General features: G+C 32.5%; 1 pseudogene; it reads left to right on the top strand.

Annotated features, from left to right (window-relative positions):
• The first annotated feature begins 7489 nt into the window (after window positions 1–7489).
• LOC107627635 (protein NRT1/ PTR FAMILY 8.2-like) lies at window positions 7490–21182 on the top strand (annotated as a pseudogene).
• The last annotated feature ends 239 nt before the right edge of the window (window positions 21183–21421 follow it).

Below are 21421 nucleotides of genomic sequence, written 5' to 3'. Positions count from 1 at the left end.
TGAGCAAGCTTGAAGCTTCTCTCTTTGAAGTTTGAACAGTAATTGTAAGTAGGCTAATAGATATTTGCATTGAAGCTTCTCTCTTTGAAGTTTGAACAGTAATTGTAAGTAGGCTAATAGATATTTGCATTTCTTGTTGCTCCATCTTTGGAAATCAACACTCTCATATGCCCAAACTTTCTGTCCATTCCTACTTCACAATTCATTCAAATAAGGTATACTAATAATAATCGTTATCTAGAAGAAGCTTTAAAAGAAGTAGGTCTAAAGTTAGAGACAGAGGAAACCAGTATTAATTTTAAACCCTAAGCCATAACTTCTACCTTTCTTTGGCCTGCAATTCAATTACCCAAAGTTTTGCGAGATGTATCATCATACTCTGAAAAGTCTTCTCTTTTTGGGAGGCCTATAATCTTCCTGAGAATATGATATGAGAGTTAGTTTATAGTCCATGATAAGCTATAAAATAAAATAAAAAGACAATAATTTTAAGCAAACTAACAGAAAACATTGCGTCCGTCTTCAACCAAACAGAATAGGAATAAGCCAAGAAAAAAGCACCATAGTACATCACGATTGTCCATTGTAATTTTATTCCAACGGAAGTATTACCAGGCCAATAGAACACAATGACAAGATCATAATGAACAACAAACACGAATTTATCCATCTTTCTAAATATCAAGCAATCAATTCTTTAACAAGCTGATCAAGAACATGTTGCGATAGAATAAATAAACCACATCCCCTTTTCGATAATTACAGTAACTTTATTATTTGTTTATTTTGGCATATATATGTTAAGTTTGATAACTACAGTAACTTTATTATTTTATTAAAAAAATATGTGAAACAATATATATAAATATACAGAAATATACGAGGTATTTTTATACTTCTTCAGGGGAAATTTTGTATTATTTTAAACATTACAAAAAATGATTTATTATTTATTTTTCTAATTTTTAATGTTTATTGTTGTAAAAAAAAATACTTACATGCATCTAGTACAGAGAAGGTCTCTATTATTATTATGTATTTTTAGGTTATATTTTTTTGTTTCAATATATTTGTTATTCTCACATTTTTTATTATATTTATTTATTGAATATAATTATATCCTAAATTTACAAGTGTTAAAAATTATTATATTATTTTCATTTTTTTCTTTCCCCATTTAATCATTAATTAAAATTAGAGTAATTACCCAAATCAGTCCCCAAAGATTTTAGAATCGGACATTCTAGTCCCCAAGAAAAATTAATACACAGATCAATCCCCAAGGTTTTACTCAGTCCCTAGTTCATTTTCCGGCAAAGTAATTACCCAAATCAGTCCCCAAAGATTTTAAAAACGGACATTTTAGTCCCCAAGAAAAACTAATGTACAAATCAATCCCAATGTTTCTCTCTGTTAGACATAATAGTCCTCCGTCCAAAAATAAAATAAAATAAAATTATTATTATTATTAATTACACAATAATATTGTACTATATTTTTTTGTATTTTTTGGACAAAAATAATGATAAATTTATTCATTAAATTCTTATATATATATATAGTCACTCAATAATAATAATAATAATAATAATAATAATAATAATAATAATAATAATAATAATAATAATAATAATAATAATAAAATTATTAGAGTATATTTTACAAGAAATTTATGGTTAAAACTATTTGATATTTTTGTATTTAATATAATCAAAAGATGTCCTATGTAAAAAAAGATATATGTTTGTATTAAAAAATATGTATTAAAAGAAAATATTTTAATTTAAATTTATGTTAAATACATATTTTTTTAATACAAACATATTTTTTAAAATAGTACATCTTTTGATTATATTAAATACAAAAATATCAAATAATTTTAAACTTAAATTTCTTGTAAAATAATCTCTAATAATTTTATTGATTATTATTATTATTATTATTATTATTATTATTATTATTATTATTATTATTATTATTATTAATTACATAATAATATTGTACCATAATTTTTTGTATTTTCTAGATAAAAATAATAATAAATTTATTCATTAGATTCTTTTATATATATATATATAGTCACTCAATAATAATAATAATAATAATAATAATAATAATAATAATAATAAATAAATAAATTTATTAGAGATTATCTTACAAAAAATTTAAGATTAAAATTATTTGACATTTTTGTATTTAATATAATCAAAAGATGTACTATTTTAAAAAATATGTTTGTATTAAAAAAATATGTATTTAATATAAATCCAAATTAAAATATTTTCTTTTAATGCATATTTTTTAATACAAATATATTTTTTTATACATAGCACATTTTTTAATTATATTAAATACAAAATTATCAAATAATTTTAACTTCGAATTTTTTTAGAATAATCTCTAATAATTTTGTTATTATTATTATTATTATTATTATTATTATTATTATTATTATTGAGTGACTATATATATATATAATGAATAAATTTATCATTATTTTTATCTAAAAAATGCAAAAAAATATAGTACAATATTATTGTACAAATAATAATAATAATAATAATAATAATAATAATAATAATAATAATAATTATTTTATTTTATTTTTGGACAGATGACTGTTATGTCTAATAGAGAGAAATGTTGGGGATTGATTTGTACATTAATTTTTTTTGGACTAAAATATCCATTTTTAAAATCTTTGGGGACTGATTTGGGTAATTGCTTTGTCGAAAAATGAACTGAGGACTGATTTGTCTGTCGGAATAAAACTTTGGAGATTGATCTTTGTATTAATTTTTTTTGGGGACTAAAATGTCCAATTTTAAAATCCTTACGACTGATTTGGGTAATTACTTTTAAAATTATTTAATAATATTATCTTTAAACACGATTTGGTTATCTTTATTTAGCTTGCATAGAATGTGTAGTGCCTCAATTTTCATTCAACCAAAGCTGGGAGAATCAGAGCAACAAAAACCAATACTCTAACCCAAGAAGTGTTACCATGGTACAAAGAGTTTAGGAAAGAAACGAAGAATTATTTAAAAAAATATTATTTTTATTATTCATATTTCTCATCTGTAATTACAAGGTTCTTATCAATATATAAACCAAAAGTATACGCTAAGAGTACGTTCGTTATGGAATAATATCCTAATAAATTACATTAATTTTTTTCTAATCCTCTTTGATATTTTTCTGATTTTGTTCTCTAATTATGATATTCTAATACTCCCTCTCAAGGTGAGTAGTGGGATCACCAATATTCAACTTGATTAGAACTTTAGCAAGGGGCTTGTCTTGAAACTCCTTTAGTAAGAATATCAGCCAACTGATCTTCTGATCTCACAAATAGAAGCTCAATAATGTCATTCTCAATTTTTTTCTTTGATAAAGTGTCGATCCACCTCAACATGTTTTTTTCTATTATGTTGTACGGGATTCTCTGAAATGCTAATTGCGGCTTTGTTGTCACATTTCAACTGGCTTGCCAATTGTGGTGGAAACCCAATCTCAGTCATCAATTTTTTTATCCACAATACTTCAGTTATGCCTTTAACAATCCCTCAAAATTCTGTCTCTGCACTTGAAAGAGCTACAACTTTGTGCTTCTTGCTTTTCCAAGTTACCAGGTTGCCTCCAACAAGTGTAAAGTAACCAACTGTTGATCTTCTATCATTTGGGTTGCCCGCCCAATCTGCGTCAGTGTATGCCTCAACCTTCAAATGGCCATTCCTTTTAAAAATGATTCCACTTCCTGGAGCTCCATTCAAATATCGAACTATCCTCATGGCAGCTTCCATATGATCTTCTTGTGGCTTATGCATAAACTGACTTACTATTCCCATAATATAAGCTATGTCAGGCTGAGTATGTGATAAGTAAATTAGTTTTTAAACAAGTCGCTGGTACCTGTCCTTATCTGATAGGGGTGGCACCTTCTACTATCTTCAATTTGTGATTAACTTGCACGGGCGTATCTATTGGTTTACAATCCACCATTCCTGTTTCTGTCAGAAGGTCCAAAATGTACTTTCTTTGGGAGATAAAGATTCCTTTACTGGATCGTAGAACCTCTATTCCTAAGAAATATTTTAGTCTTCCCAAATCCTTCATTTCGAAGTCTGTAAATAGGTTCCTTCTCAATTTTTCAATTTCTTCGGTATCACTTCCCGTTATGATCATATCATCCACATAGATGATTAGGAAAGTGATTAAATCTCCCCGTTTTTTCAAAAAAAAGGTATGATCAGAGTTACTTTGCTTGTACCCATACCTTTTCATGGCATCCGTAAATCTTCCAAACCAGGCACGTGGAGATTGTTTAAGTCCATAAAAAGCCTTCTTTAACCGGAAAACTTCATGTTTTCTAAATCCCGTTGAGAAACCTGGAGGAGCTTCCATGTACACTTCTTCTTTCAACTCTCCATACAAGAAAGCATTCTTGACGTCAAATTGATGGAGTGACCAATCTTCATTTGCTGCTATTGAAAACAACACCCTGATAGTATTAATCTTTGCAATCGGTGAAAAAGTGTCAGTGTAGTCGATACCATAGGTCTGTGTATAACCTTTGGCCACCAACCTTGCCTTGTACCGTTCAATAGTGCCATCTGCCTTGTGTTTAATGGTGAAACTCCATTTGCACCCAACTGGCTTTTTTCCTGTCGGTAGGATACACTTCTCCCAAGTTTCGTTTTTCTCTAGAGCTTGCATTTCTGTATTCATGGCTTTTCGCCATTCAGCTTTCTCATTGGCTTCTCGAACAGTTCTTGGAATGTCTTCTATTAAGAGTCTGATGGAAAAAGCCTTTGCAACATCTGCTATTCCTTCTCTAGCCACTCTTATCGGGTATCTTGAGTTACGGGGAACATGTTCTGGTGAGTACCGATCAGGAGGCATCCCTCTGTTTCTTCTTGGAGGAAGAATAAAAGTATTGGACTCTGGTTCTTCATGTTCCAGTGCTATACTGTTATTGTTAGTGGCCTCATTAAAAACAGAGAATAAATTATCAGATTGACAATTACTTACCTCTTGTCTGACATTCTCAAAAGGACTCTCACTGATTGTATGTATCGAGTTGTTTTCTACGTTGAGTGAAGTATGTTCGGTGGCTCCATCTACTTGCTCTGTTTGAACAGTTTCTAGGCAACAAAGGTTATTTAGCCAACTTGGTGGTTCATTATTGTTCTCCCCCTGAATGCCATATTGGCGGCTGAAGTAAAATTCGGATTCTAAAAAATCACAATCCATGGTCACATGAATACGACGAGTGATTGGATTGTACCACCTATACCCCTTTTGGTGCGAAAACACATTTTTCTGCACAAAGATCAAATTTGGTTCAATTGGCTTTGGGAATATGGACAAAGACGGAACATCCAAATACTCGAGGTGGTAAGGTTAGAATAGGCAAGTCTGAGTAGCCAAGACTTGTAAGGGTGTTTTGTGGTGGAGAACTTGGGTAGGTAGGCGATTTAGTAAGTAGGCAGAGGTCGCTATAGCTTCAGGCCAAAAAGTTTTTGGAACTTGTGCATCAAAAAGCATGGCTCGAGTCATCTCAAGTAACTTAAGGTTTCGCCGCTCAGCTACACCATTTTGTTGGGGTATATATTTGGGCAGGAAGTTTGATGAATAAGACCATTTTTCATAAAAAAAAATCGCGCATTGATTGGTTTATAAATTCCCCACCATTATCTGAGCGAAGTACTTGGATTTTCTTGTTGAACTGAGTTTGAATCATTTGGAAGAAAGCAAAGAACTTATCAGGTACTTTAGATTTGTGTTTAAAAAATATACCCAAGTCATGCGAGAGAAATCATCCACAAATAACACAAAATATTAAAAATTATTATGAAAAATAGGAGATGGACCCCACACATCAGAGTGTATTAGAGAAAAATTGGAATTGACTCTAGTGTTGGTTGGAGGAAAAGAAACTCTGTGATTTTTTGTACGAATACAAGTTTCACATTTGAGGGTTCAGTATATACTACTTGTAAAAAAACTAGGAAATAGTAACTTGAGGTACCCAAATGAAGGATGTCCAAGACGCATGTGCCATAATCAAAGTTGCCTAGTAATCGTTCCGTGAGCAAGCATGGCATGACCCTGGTGTGCTACTTCATCAACATAGTAAAGTCCTTCTCGCTCAGTACCACGCCCAATGATCTCCTTCGTAAGAATGTCCTGTAAAAGACAAAAGGTAGAGTACATGAGTACTACACAATTTAGTTCCTTTGTTACTTGACTAACAGACAATAATTTTGATGATAGTGCAGGGACATAGAGGCAATTTTTTAATTTCAATTTTTCTGAAAAAGTAATGGAGTTTCCTCCTTTAACATCAATTAATTCTACACTAGCTGTTTCAATATGAGCTTTTGAGGGTATAGTCAAGCCGTTAAAATCATGAAGGTCATGAGTCATAATATCGGTAGCCCCACAATCGAAAATCCATTCATTTATCTTTTTAATTGGATTCTGATTTTGGGTCTCCCCTTTATATTGAGCCGCGGTCTGTGCTGAGCTGCCAAGGAGTTCAGTAGTCCTTACCCTTACTGCCGCTGCTGCCTTGCCATCGTGACTTGCTTCCTCTCTCTTCTGCCCTCGCCACCGCTGCTGGTGACCTCTGGGATGCTCACAGCAGCGGCTCTCTTATTCTGATTTTTTGAAGATTTGGGATTGTTTTTCCACCAATCTGGATAACCCACAATCTTAAAGCTGTTTTTTTGTGTGTTTCTTCTTTCTTCTTCCACCAATTGCTTTTTCCATCAGAGTTGTCCATAATGAATAATTATATCTATTTAGTTTGAAACCAATTGACAAATTATCAGAATTAGTTTGTGAAGATTGCATGCCAAAACTATTGCGTGACATATTTGCAATTTGTAATGTGAATTCGTCAGAATTTATACCATAGTAACAAGAAGAACCCATTTCACTATCAGTTCCTTCTTTTAATTTTCTTTTCTAATTTGTTGTCGTAAACTCGTAATACAAACACCGTTCTTTGTAGTGTATGTTCCATTATATTCATAAATGACATTCCAAAATCGAAAGCAAACTTATACAGCATGAATGAAATGAAGCCAAGCGATTGCTACCACGTCATTTTAGCTTGGTTAGGTAAGTGATGGATGCATCCTTGGAAATTAAGACTTAGATCGATGATGTTATGAAAAGGACTAAGATGTAACCATGCTATCTCATTATATCTTGCATGTCACATAAAGTTGTACGGATAGTGGGAATTTAATCCCATGTATTTTGGAGTTCAAGCTAATGAAAAGCATTAATATCCTTAATTAATTATTGGTCATATATATATATTGCTAGAATTATATATATAATTTCTGAGATTATTTGATTGGTTGTGTTATATATATGACTATTAAACCTCTCTGGGTCTCCCACTAATTAGTGATAACTTTATTTTTATATTTCTACTTTTACTCACACGCAATAAAGAGGCAGGGTTATATGCATGGCAGGTTTTCAGATGAAAATAGTATGTGAAATATTACCAGAAATGGTATATGGTGTTCTAAATTGAGGTTGTTTTAGTCACAAAAACAGAAAAAATTGAGATTGTTTTGTCTCTTAAGCAAGTTTCTTAGCTTTCTCGATTTCTATATATAAGATCTTTTATCTTATCCTTATCACGATCTCCTATTTCTATGTAGTCTTAATTACTTTATTATTCTAATCATATTATATCTTTCAACTAATGTCTTTGGTGGGTATAACTGTATAACAGACCTACACACATGTAAGTAATAACTTCTGCTAATAAGATATTGATAATACAAACGTTGAAAAAACATGGTGTGTATAAGTGGCTTTTGGACCACAGCTTATTATTCCATCTCTTTAATGATCATAAAAGAGAAATGAAAGAAAAAAGATTGTCACTTCATGCCAAAGGTCCACACCAATACTGAAAAATCAGCATTTGGAATTTCATTCCTTATATGTCAATAGTACTTTGCATTTTATCATTTCTTGATGGGGATTCTCAACTGGGGGCTTAATATATATATAGTTCTGTTTAACTTATAATTCACTTGATTCCAACTCATTATGTTTTCCCATTTATGATTTAACTTTGTATATCTGATTATCTGTTTGTTATTTTCAGGAACCTACAAACCAAGCTTTGTAGGTAACAAACAAACATAACAAGAATCAAAAGTGATACTATGGCAGAAGCGCAGAAGAACCCTTGTATACAGATGATGGAACACTTGACATTCATAAAAGACCTGCCAACAAGAAAAAAACCGGAAGTTAAAAGGCGTGCTGGTTTGTTCTTGGTATCCGATTCTCTTTTGTTTTTTCATTGAGTCATTTATGGTTAAACTTATATCAATCCATGTAGTGGAGTTCGATGATCTTAAGATGCTGAAAAAACTTATGGCAGGTAATGAATGCTGCCAAAGGTTGGCATATTATGGCATGATGAGCACGAACCTTGTGAACTATCTACATGACCGTTTTGGCCTAGGAAATGGTGCTGCCGCGAACGCAGTCACAACATGGTGGGGAGATATTGGACAATAGCTAGCTTCTCAACCATCTATGTCATTGTAAGTTTTGTTCAATATCAAACTTTTTTGTTGAAGTTCATATTATAGTGAGGCATTTAGCCTGAACTATTTTTCTTTGTTCTTTCCGTCATAGTTTTCATAGTTATAGTTGTTTATTTACTTTGTAGGGAAAGTTGGTGTTAACATTTTCTGCTGTAGCACCTGGACTGAAGCATGTGTGTCATGGGGCAAGTGATTGCCATCCAACAACAGGACAAACTGCAGCTCTCTTCATCGCACTCTACTTGATTGCTCTTGGAACCGGCGGTATCAAACCGTGTGTTTCGTCTTTCTTCAACTGGTTTTACTCTTCTATCAACGTGGGTGCACTCATTGCTTCGTCAGTGCTGGTTTGGATACAAATGAATGTGGGATGGGGATGGGGTTTTGGAATCCCTGCGGTTGCCATGATCATTGCAATTATATTTTCTTCATCGGTAGTCGATGGTACCGCCTGCAAGTACCCCGTGGCAGCCCCCCTTTACTCGGTTGCCATGAGACTTCGGATGCTGAATCTGCCATCAGAGGATGCGGCAAACTTGAACACACAAGAACTTAAAAGTGAGTTATTCACACCATGCTGTCATTACTTAATTATGATAAGGAAAACTACAGGTAGACAATAAAAATATTAAACAATGTAAATAATATGTTCATTTCACTAGTGTACGGATGGTTATTTTAATATTAAAATTTAGATAGTTAATTTAGCGGTGTAATGTGTTTTTATTTGATTAGTGGTTGTTCATATTGTTCAACAAAGTCATTGTCCCTCTGGCATTCCCCTTATGATAAACTAGAATGAGATGGGGCGGTAAATTAATGATAGTATATAATAAATATTAAAAATTGTTATATTTTGTAGAATTAAATTAAATGTGTAAATTAAAGTTAAAAGGTATTTTATTTAAAATAATTTGTAATAAAAGATTTGAATATTAGAATTGTATGTACAAAATGACATTTTTATTTGATGGTTTGATTTTTACATTTATTTTAATTGATGAACTTAGTCTTCGTATGTGGGGCTCATCTTCTTTTTTTTTTTTATTTGTTGTTGTTAGAGTTGTTATTTTCTTCTTTCTGTGTAGGTTTTTGTGAAGGCATGTTCTTTATGAATTGTTAAGTTATATGCATTTTTTATTGTGTTGTTTGTTCCATCTTTGCAAGTATGTTCTTCTTCCGAAGATGTGTCTTGAATTTGTATAGTTTTCTTTTTTCTTAATTTCTTGATGGGTATGTGATCTTCATCTAATGATATTAGTATTGGCGAAGTTAGTTCCTATAATCAATAAATAATTTAAATTAGAAATAAAAATTATATCTAAAATAAGTGATTTTTTTTAGTATTACCTGTTTTATTTGTTGTAATGAGTGTTGAGGTTCATTGTTTTTGGTTGGAACAAATGTCATGATAAGAGTGTATTGTTTAAAACTTTCTTTAAGATTAAAATCATTTACATTGACTTCAAATATAAATAAGGTTGCACAAATTTTTCAAATGGAATGGTGCTTCATGTCATTACTTTTCTAAAGTGCCATTACATTTGAAACAGTTGTACCCAACAATTTTTTTGCTTCGTCATCAAATAGTACAAAAGTTGTTGTACCACTTTGATCTGAAACCTTTAATTGAATTTCGAACCTAAAATAAGTATTGAGTTAGTAACTAATAATTTGATAGATGAGATTATGAAAAATATATAGAATTACCTTATTGTTGGATAGTGTGATGTTTGATTATATGTGCCACAAATGTAGTTATCTCCTTTTTCATATGCTTTCTTCTTACACTTTTTACATTCAACATAATTATCTCCCTTGAATAAGTTTGAGATGGTGTGTAGTTCGGAAATAATTTTTTTGTGCTAAATTTGATGTTATTTTAAGGAATAGTAATAAGAGACTTATATAAGTAGTTCAAATAGTATGGAATTTGAATATTTGTAACGTAAAATTTATTATGATTAATAATATTATTATGACATTTGTAATATGGATATTTATTACATTGAATGAGTTATTTATAAACATTAATAAATTAATTATTAGAATTATAAATTTATTGTATTGTTTACAACGGTAAAATATAATATATATAGGAATATGGATTTAATGTCTTTGTAAATTACAAATTTAGTTAGACGCTATTAATTTCTAATTATTGTTGGTAATTATTGTATTGTTTTTTGTATATTTTGTTTTTTTTTTCTGATTTGAAAATAATAGATGATTTGACAAAAATTGAGTAGTTGATTCTAAAATTTTGCCAAGTAAGTAATGTTGTTGACATGGCATTAATAGGAGAAAAAAATATTTAAAAATAATATAGGTAAATTTATGTATCTACTCATATATTAATAAATAGATTATTTTGGGCAACCAAAACTGGTTGCATCCAACATATACATAGTATTAGTTAATTATGAGGTTTTAAGTTAAGTTATCAAATATTCTCTAATAAAAAAAATCTTAAAGAAAACAGTAATTGGATAATATGTTGTAAAATGGTGGTAATTTAGTAAATAGTTTTTAAAATAGTTAAATTTTAATTAAAAAAAATCATCAACTATCACATAAAACAACTAAATTGTGAATTTAAATGTGGTTTCAAGTAAATATATATGTATTAAACTATTAATAATGATTATTTTCAAGAATTTGAAAAGAATATACGCTTTCCAAAATAAAAAACTTTAACACTTAAAAATTATAGGTTTTTCTAAATTCTTCTAAGTTAATTTTTTATTAAGGTTTTATTTTTTTATCTTGGTAAAATTTTATATTTAAAAATAAAAAATTATCTTTCAAATTAGATTTTAATAAATATTGTCAAATTTTTTATAATCTATCGTCATTAAAATTATACAAAAATATTGAACTATAAATAAAATTATAAAAATATTGAATTGAAGTTTATTCATTTGACTTCATATAATCTTTATATTTATTTTTTTAAGTACTTAATTTTATTTATTAGTTTTATATCTTTTTTAGCTTACATTTAAATATATAGTATAAGAATTAAAGTATTAAATGAAAACTAAGTACGACTGTAACGTTTCCAATTTATTATATTTTATTTTTCATAAATCTAAACCCCATTTATTATTCTCTTTTGTCTTTTATTCTTATGTTTTTCTAAATGTTTGGATAAGGCAGCAGTAGAGACAGATTCCGACCGCATAAAGAATTTGCCAAATTCATGCATTCATTATTTAGAAGGACAAAGTAATTTTTATTTTAAAAAAGGTCGACTCCTATTTTTATATTTTATGAGACATGGCAGCTCTTTTATGTTTTTTGGAGTTAAAAACAAACGGAATAAGTATACGTATTACTAAACGGTAATGAATGCTAAATTGGTACGTGAAAAATAGATAGGGATTGATCTATTCTTAATTCTCAAACAAAAACGTTGTCATTTTAAGTGGAGATTAAAATGGTGCGTATAATACGTGCTTTGGGTTTCCATTTAACCCTTCTTTCTTTTCTCCTAATTACAGAATACCCAAAAATCTTTTCATGTTCTCTCAAAGACGACAAAACGACGACCCTCTACTTGATTGTGGAGTTGAGTAAGACGCTGATAGAGTTGCTGACAACGCTCCAAGTGAAGCTTCAGACGGCACCACTAACGGACTCCCTGACCACATTGACAGAATTTCCTTGTGCAAGTCTTCGAGGTAAGTAACGGATTATTCAACTAAAATATTAGTGACATTGTGTATTGTTTAATTAGTTTTGGGTAATGAGTGTTTGCATTTTTTTTTTGCTGGCTTCGTGTCGCATTACACATATAGAGTTTGGTTAGAGTTCAATGTTGCTAATTTTGGGACATTTTGCCATCAAAAGATAAAGATGTTTTTCTTTCCTGCAATGAAATTCATATATAGAGAATAGGGTTCAATGGAATTCATATATAGTTTGCAAGTGGGTTCAGAATGCATCAATTTTCTTATATTAAAATCACAAACTCTATATATAACAACAAATCTTACCGATATAGTTATCTTTATTCAAATTTTAATATTTTATATATATATATATATATAATATTATATAGAATAAAATATAGTTTTTGTTCCCAACGTTTGGGATAAGTCCCAAAGTTGTCCTTAACGTTTCAATCGTCCTGTTTAAGTCCCTAACGTTTCAAAACTGACTCAATGTTGTCCTGTCATTAGGGATCCGTTAACATAATTGACAGCGGGACAAAATTGAGACGATTTTAAAACGTTAGGGACTTAAATAGGACGAAAACGTTGGGGACAAAAATGATACCTAGAAATAAATTTTAATTTTATCCTTCAATAATATCAATTTTTTACTATACATAGTATTCAATTATTTTTTAATCACATCTAAGTAAATTACACTTAATCATATTACTTTCATTTTAAATAAATTATTTTTTTTTATAATTTTACTCTTAAAGATTTTTAGTTATCATGAAATGTTTGTAGAATGACTAGTATATAAACTTGCAGAAAAAAAATAATATATATACAATAAAATATAAATTATACCTTTTGTTTCTAATGTATCAAAATTTTTTAAAATTATAAAAAGATAAATTTATTTAAAATGAAAGTAATGTGATTAAGTGTAATTTATTTAGATGTAATTAAAAAATAATTGAATACTATGTACATTAAAAAATTAATATTATTGAAAGATAAAATTAAGCTAAAATTTATTTTTATGTATCGTTTTTGTCCCTAATGTTTTCGTCCTATTTAAGTCCCTAACGTTTCAAAATCATCTCAATTTTGTCCCACCGTCAATTCTGTTAATGGATCCCTAACGGCAGGACAACATTAAGTCAATTTTGAAACGTTAGGGACTTAAATAGGACGATTGAAAAGTTAGGGACAACTTTGAGGCTTACCTCAAACGTTGGGACAAAAACGATACTTTACTCTATAATATAATATAAACATTGCTATGATTAATGTTTATAAAAGAGTTTACAGCAACTTTCTATTAAAGTTTAAGGCAAATATATACCTTAGCAAATGTTGATGTACTCTATCGAAATTTGATTTTCCCATGAAAAAAGAAACCAACAAATATATACCTACCTACTTTGACTATATTACATCATGCATAGTAGTGAGTTTGGATTTTTTTTTCTTGTATCTCCATATATGTAATACTTCATCAAAATATATACCTACTTTGACTATATGTACTCTATTAAAATATATACATGCTTTGACTATATGTACTCTATTAAAATCACAATTATTTCTGTAAAGGCTGTAATGTAAAATATTGATTACTTTGTTTGTCTCAGATGGATAATTTTATGGTTATTCATGTATTTCATTATGGAGAAAGTTTTAAGAGAAATTCAGAAGGGGTATTATGTTATCTTAATGAAAAAGTGCATAAAATATCCACCCACGGATTTAGACTATATTAACTTTTTTATCTAAAAACTTTATTTAAGGAGTTAGGGTATTGGTGCACGAAATTGTGATTTCTAAAACGGCGCCAAAAACTTGGTACGCACGAATGTAATCTCAACTCTTTGTCACAACTCCGCACAACTAACCAGCAAATGCACTGGGTCGTCCAAGTAATAAACCTTACGTGAGTAAGGGTCGATCCCACGGAGATTGTCGGCTTGAATCAAGCTATGGTCATCTTGTAAATCTTAGTCAGGCAGATTCAAATGGTTATGAGGTTTTGATAATTAAAATATAAATAAAATAGAAGATAAGATAGAAATACTTATGTAAATTCATTGGTGAGAATTTCAGATAAGCATATGGAGATGCTTTGCTCCTTCTGAATCTCTGCTTTCCTATTGTCTTCATTCAATCATTCGTACTCCTTTTCATGGCAAGCTGTATGTTGGGGGATCACCGTTGTCAATGGCTATCGTCCGTCCTCTCAGTGAAAATGGTCCAAATGCGCTATCACCGCACGGCTAATCATCTGTCGGTTCTCACTCATGTTGGAATAGGATCCATTGATCCTTTTGCGTCTGTCACTACGCCCAACACTCGCGAGTTTGAAGCTCGTCACAGTCACCCCATCCCAGATCCTACTCGAAATACCACAGACAAGGTTTAGACTTTCCGGATCTCAAGAATGCTGCCAATTGATTCTAGCTTATACCACGAAGACTCCGATCTTTCGGAATGGAGGCTAAGAGATACACGCTCAAGCTATTGCAGATAGAACGGAAGTGGTTGTCAGGCACGCATTCATAGGTGAGAATGATGATGAGTGTCACGTATCATCATATTCATCAGGTTGAAGTGCGAGTGAATATCTTGTAATAAGAATAAGCTTGAATTGAATAGAAAAACAATAGTACTTCGCATTAATTCATAAGGAACAGCAGAGCTCCACACCTTAATCTATGGGGTGTAGAAACTCCACCGTTGAAAATACATAAGTGAAAGGTCTAGGCATGACCGTGAGGCCAGCCTCCAAACGTGTACAATAGTCAAAATAGGAACATAAGATGGTCAAAAGACATAAAATAAATCTCTAAAAGTAGTTTTTATACTAAACTAGTAGCTAGGGTTAACAGAATTGAGTAAATGATGCAGAAATCCACTTCCGGGCCTACTTGGTGTGTGCTTGGGCTGAGCATTGAAGCTTTCCATGTGTAGAGGCTTCTCTTGGAGTTAAACGCCATGTTGCAGCCTGTTTGTAGCGTTTAACTCTGGTTTGTAACCTGTTTCTGGCGTTTAACTTCAGAATATGGTAGGAAGTTAGCGTTTGAACTCTAGTTTGCGTCATCAAAACTCGGGCAAAGTATAAACTATTATATATTTCTGTAAAGCCCTGGATGTCTACTTTCCAACGCAATTGAGAGTGCGCCAATTGGATTTTTGTAGCTCCAGAAAATCCATTTCTAGTGCAGGGAGGTCAGAATCCAACAGCATCTGCAGTCCTTTTTCAGCCTCTGAATCAGATTTTTACTCAGGTCCCTCAATTTCAGCCAGAAAATACCTGAAATCACAGAGAAACACACAAACTCATAGTAAAGTCCAGAAATGTTAATTTTGCTTGAAAAATAATAAAAATATAATAAACATTAACTAAAACATACTAAAAACTACCTAAAAACAATGCCAAAAAGCGTATAAATTATCCGCTCATCAGGTATACAACATATAAAGAGATGTATTGGTTTGACAACACTGCTAATGATATAGAAGTTGGACTACATGTTATTAAAGGTGATGCTGAGATAAACGAATTGAGGGATGCTTAGAGGAGAAATACGGACAATAATGAATTTTATCTTTACTTTAATCACCTGATAGATGTTCCCGAAGTTTTTGATGATGGTGTGGAGTGTGATACTATTGTACTGAGTAATTCATCATCATCTTCAGATGATGGATATGAGACCACAGAAGATGGGCCTTATAAGCCTCCTCCTCCTGGTTTTGAAGATACAGACATCAGTGATGAGAGTTTGGAAAAGAGAAAATATTTAGAAGAAGAAAAAGAGAGTTTCACCTTAAAAAAAGCTAGTCATGGCCCAAAAGTTCAAGATAAGGCTGGCCCAAATGTGGAGGTTGGCACTAGCCCAAATGTGGAGGTTGGGGCTGGTTCAAGTGGAAAGGATAGTATGACACAGCTAAAAAAAAGTCTGTCCAAAAAAGTCTGTCCAAAGCAGGCTATGGAATACATGATCGAAGACTACAACATCTAACTGAGTGGTAAAATGATAAGCAGGGCACTTGAGGCAGCTAGGGAGGAGGTAATTGGCGACGAAGATGCACAGTATAGTAAGATTATGGATTACCTGATGGAACTGCATAGGACAAACCCTGGTTCAACTGCAAGATTAGATGTGATACCTCAGCCAGTCTCTTCCTTTGTTTGATAGACTATATATAAGCTTGAATTCTTGCAAGAAGGGCTTTATAGAAGGATGTAGGCCTTTGATTGGATTAGACGGTTATTTTTTTTAAGGGCTATTACGGCGGTCAACTACTGTCTGTAGTGGGTCAAGATGGCAATAACCATTTTTTTGTTATTGCATATGCAGTTGTGCCAAATGAGTGTATGGACACTTGGAAAATGGTTCTTAACACAATTTTAACATGACTTAGGTGATAGCACGGAAAGAGGCTAGAACTTCATTTCAGACCAACAAAAGGTAGTAAAAAATAGCTGTTTCATTTCATACATTGTTATTTATTGATATGCATTGTTGGTACATATTGTGAGAATCTCATACCTTGTTATTTATTGATATGAATTGTTGGTCTGAATTGGTTTATTGGCATTTGTTATTTATTGATATGCATTGTTGGTATATATTGTGAGAATCTCATACCTTGTTATTTATTGATATGAATTGTTGGTTTGAATTGGTTTATTGGCATTTGTTATTTATTGATATGCATTATTGGTCTGAATTGGTTTATTGGCATGCATTGTTGGTTTACTGGTAGGGATTGGCATTAGTCTTAAAGGACATATTTCCAGGGGCTTTTCATAGGAACTGCGTACTACACATTTGGAAGAATTTCATTAAGCAATTTAAGGACCAACAGACCAAGCAACTTGTATGGGATTGTGCACGTTGCACCACACAAATTGAGTTCAAGGCAGCTATGGAAAAGCTGAAACAGATCAGTGTTCCAGCTTGGGAATATCTTGATAGGTTTGATCTAGCTGCTTGGTTGAAGGCATTTTTCAGTCCCGGACCCAAGGTTGACAATATCACCAATAATATGTGCGAAGTTTGGAATGCTAAAATAGTGGCATATAGAGGTAAGCCAATATTGACAATGTGCGAGGACTTAAGATGTTATCTAATGCGGAAGATGGCAGCACACAAAAAGAAGCTAGAGAAACATGTTGGCGCTTTAGCTCCAGTGCAGCAAAAAAGATTGGACGACTTCATTAAGCCAAAATGCCATAAATGGAAAGCTATCTGGGCTGGAGATAGTAAGAGAGTTCTTTTTGAAGTGCACTTTCGAAATCACAAGGTTAGGGTTAATCTTGAAGAAAGAACATGCACATGCAACCTGTGGCAGCTAAGTGGTAAACTTGTTTTGAATATTATTTTGGATTTGAAAAACTGTATATTTGTTACATAGGATTGATTGCATGTGATAAATTGAATTCATGTCTATAGGTATGCCTTGTAGACATGCAGTGGTAGCCATGTCTAAGATGGGTCTTAGGCCTGAAGATTTTGTGCATAAATGGCTGACAATGGAAGCAGTAAGAGCTACATACTCACATTAAATCAAACCGATTAATAGTGAAGAGTACTGGGTACAATCGGATGTTCCTAAGACTCTTTCTCCTCCAATCAAAAGAGCTGCTCATAGGCCAAAGATGAAGAGAAGAGCAGACCCGGTTGAGAAAGAGATGAATCCAGACAAATGTAGAAAAACCTTTCAAGTCACTTGCTCAAAGTGTGGTCAGCTAAGACACTACTACAAGACTTGTACCAATGCACTTCAAGACCCGAATTGGAAACCCATGACAAAGAAGGAAAGAAGGGCAAAGAAATGACCTTTGCAATTTGTAGAGTCAAGCCAAGCTAACACTGAGCAGGTAAAATTCAACAATTGATGATTCGCTTTAAAAATATATTTAATATGCTAACTGTCCTATAAATATATAGTTAAGGGATTAAGTGTCCTAATTGGTTGAGCCTTGTTGGGTTCCAATCTTGTGATTTGACGATTAAACAAGTTCAGCAAACAGGAGAGAACAACTCAACTGCCAATGCTGAAAAAACTACATTAGATGGTGCTGTGAGTTTATGCCAATTTAAGGTCTTCATTTGGCATAATACTAATTTATTTGTTACCCTAACAGTTACCACTTATGATAGGCTAAGGCAAAGAAGAACAAAAAGAAGCTTCTCAAAACATCCGCAAGAGGACAATCTGTGGACCATAGTCAAGGGGAGAAAATTAATGTCTCCCAGTCTGCACCCCAAGCAGATGAGGTAAAAAATGGTCTTAAATTAAATTTGCAATCTCTATTTAATTTAATTATGACATTTGCTATTATCTTTTCCGAGGATAGCCTACAACAAAATTCAACACCATATCTACACCATGCTTTAGAGAGTAGCAGCAAATTGTGAAACCCACTGCTCCAATAGCACAAGGCTCAAGTCGGATGAACCTACGGCCAACTCCATCTATTGGTTCAGGTCAATCTACTTCAACGAACCAAGGTGTATCAACAGGAGTATCAGTAGAGACTATGGCTGCAGCAAGACTTTTTAAGTTCATCCCCACTTTAGGGATTAGGCCTCCCAATAAGAATTGAGTAATTAATCTAGTTTTACAAGTTTTGGGCTAGGAATAATAGATAATTTGAACAATATCTTGTTAACATTGTGTCTATTTTGGTTATCAAATTACTTGCTAGGACAACTATGTTGATTAGGGACCTTGTGTTGCCCCTACTTTTGTTATTATATAATTAGATGCTAAGACATGCAACCAGTGATATAATTGGTTGAATACTCTTTTGGATAACTATATTATTAAGGGCTGTTATAATGCTTCCCTTATTTTATTATTATGGCATCATATGTTAAGTTTTAACTTTCAACAGATGGCTTCTTACTTTATTCAACAAATTCATAATGCCTTATTTTATTACAAAATCATGTATACTACTGCATTCTTTAAAATTGAATAAACAAACATATAAAAACAAAAGCAGGTTAATTATATTCATGCATGAAAAGTGATCAATAGCAACAAATGCCATAGCGTAAACAACTTAACAACCATGATCACCATGTTTCACAATACTCCAGAAGCAACATTTGATCTCTCTAAACTACACCACTAAACAGGTTTCCAACTACAATTCTAGCAACAAATGCCAACATAACACATCCAAGACTAGTGCACTTAATTTGACTGAAATTCAATCTAGTTTTCTTCAAATGAATTTTTAAGCCAACCAATCTTTCCTCTAGCTCCCTAACTTTGTTATCATCTGCAGAAGAATGACCTTCTTTATGATTCTGATTCAGCTTCAAACCTCCAAACAAAAGAGTCTTCGTAGCATCCTTATTGAATGATGCAACATAATCATAAAGCCAACAAAAGTACTTGCAATAAGGTGTTGGAGTCTACAAAATAATATTCTTTATCAAGAATCTAATGGAAAACAAAGTGAACATAATTTTAATTCTTGATAAACCTACCTTGAAGTATGAGCATCAATGGAAAACAAAATGAACAAAATTTTAATTGTTAATAAACCTACCTTAAAGTATGAGCATTGAAAGAATATTATGTATGGGTTCATATCAGTTCCGGACATGAACAAAATTGCATAAATTTCACAATTACACTCTGGAGCAACCCACTTCTTCTTCCTCCTTGATCCCACACTCCCAGTAACATTCAAACTCCAACCTGATTCGTTTTTAACTCTCCCACTTTGCTGATTTGATGTCGACCCATGTTCTTCACTCTCAACCATGCCGTCCTAGGGTTTACAATCAAACACAGTGACATATTTCCAGAGTAGATAGTGAAGAAGCGCAGCATTTGAACCTCCCATCCCACTTAAAATGACAACATTTTTGTTTGGGAGGTAGGACAGATCGACCCCTGTCTATTTTTCACTTTCCAGCTTGGCACTTAATTGACACCTGACAGCCAGCTCATCACCGTTAAGTGATACGTATACTTATTCCGTTTGTTTTTAATGCCGAAAGGCACAGAAGGGCCGCCCTGTCTCACGGAATACAAAGACAGGGGCTGAGACATACTTTTTTTTTTGACAAGGATCGCTTTGTCTTTCTGAAAAATGGACAGGGATCGGATTGGGTGTTTACTCCCATGAAAACTCTGCACGGTAACACAAGTTGAAGAGTTCAAATCCGTGATTCGCTTGCTCCAAGTTTGGGCTTTGCTTATTGCCTTTGGAATTGTGTACTCTCAAATAAGCACCATGTTTGTTCTACAAGGAAACACAATGGACTAGCACATTGGTCCAAATTTCAAGATTCCATCAACCTTCCTCTCCCTTTTCGACGATCTGAGCAGCATCATTTTGGCAGATGTGTATGACGGCATCATCGTCCCATTCGCAAGGAAGTTCACTGGACACAAACGCAGATTCCCAGAACTTCAACGGATAGGCATTGGCCTCATCATCTCCATTGTGTCCATGGTTGTGGCCGGAATCCTAGAGGTCGTTCGCCTCAACATGGTCTGGATAAACAACTACTATGATCTGGAGACCATCCCCTTGTCCATTTTCTGGCAAGTGCCGCAGTATTTCTTCATCGGAGCGGCGGGAGTCTTCGCAAACATTGGTCAGATCGAGTTCTTTTATGGTAAGGCACCTGATGCTATGAGAAGTCTCTGCTTGGCTCTGTCACTAATGACTAATGCCTTGGGAAATTACTTTAGTACCCTTCTTGTTACCATTGTGATAAAGGTCACCACAAGTCATGGAAGGCTTGGTTGGATACTGGACAATCTGAATAGGGGCCATCTTGATTACTTCTATTGGCTTTTGACCCTCCTCATCTTGCTCAACTTCCTTGTGTATCTTTGGATTGCCAAGAGGTACAAATACAAAATAGTGCCAACAAATGGTCGTTGAGATACTGGCATATCATATTCCACAACTTCGCTATCTTCTAACTGGTTGTGAATTTATAGGTTTTTCTTCAATGTTTTTTGGAGTAATATTTTTTTTCTCTTGGAGTTTAGTTTTACGTGGTTATTGCCATCTAGTTCTCATTTAAAATGGGAAATATTTGCTATATGTATATTTTACATGAGATATCAACTCATCTATAATTATTTAATAGATATAATGGAATATGAGTATATTTAATA

This window comes from Arachis ipaensis, chromosome B2 (assembly GCF_059453495.1).
Source record: "Arachis ipaensis isolate K30076 ecotype BB chromosome B2, ASM5945349v1, whole genome shotgun sequence".
NCBI classification, from domain to species: domain Eukaryota; kingdom Viridiplantae; phylum Streptophyta; class Magnoliopsida; order Fabales; family Fabaceae; genus Arachis; species Arachis ipaensis.
The sequence above is the reverse complement of the archived record's forward strand: the minus strand, read 5'-3'. Positions and strand labels throughout refer to the sequence as shown.